Genomic DNA, 395 nt, shown 5'->3' with positions numbered 1-395 from the left:
TCGACTTATTGAGTAAATTATATGTCTTGCATTACAGGAAGTGTGGAACAATTTTATTTACAGATGTCTATAAGAAAGCATTATAGGGTTTGCTGTGTCTGTAACACCCTGTACCCTCGTATAAGAGCCAATACGATCTCATTGATGAGACAGATGGTTGATGGACATAAATTGAAGTACGAAAGAGTACTGATAGGCGAAAGAAATATTTTGGAATAAAATATTTCATACACGAGGAAATGACAATTAAATAATAATATTTTTTCCAAGGATAAATTATCAAGTTAAAAGGTGAATCGGAGGTGAAACGAGACAAAGTAAGACATTTTGAGTCCTGAGGAGATAAGTGAAAAATTTTAGAATAAAATAATATTTTATTAATAAAATAATATTAA

Source organism: Theobroma umbraticum, unplaced genomic scaffold, assembly GCF_002168275.2.
Source record: "Theobroma umbraticum cultivar Fairchild unplaced genomic scaffold, ASM216827v3 scaffold_84.0, whole genome shotgun sequence".
Lineage (NCBI taxonomy): Eukaryota > Viridiplantae > Streptophyta > Magnoliopsida > Malvales > Malvaceae > Theobroma > Theobroma umbraticum.
This window is presented reverse-complemented; position numbering follows the sequence as displayed.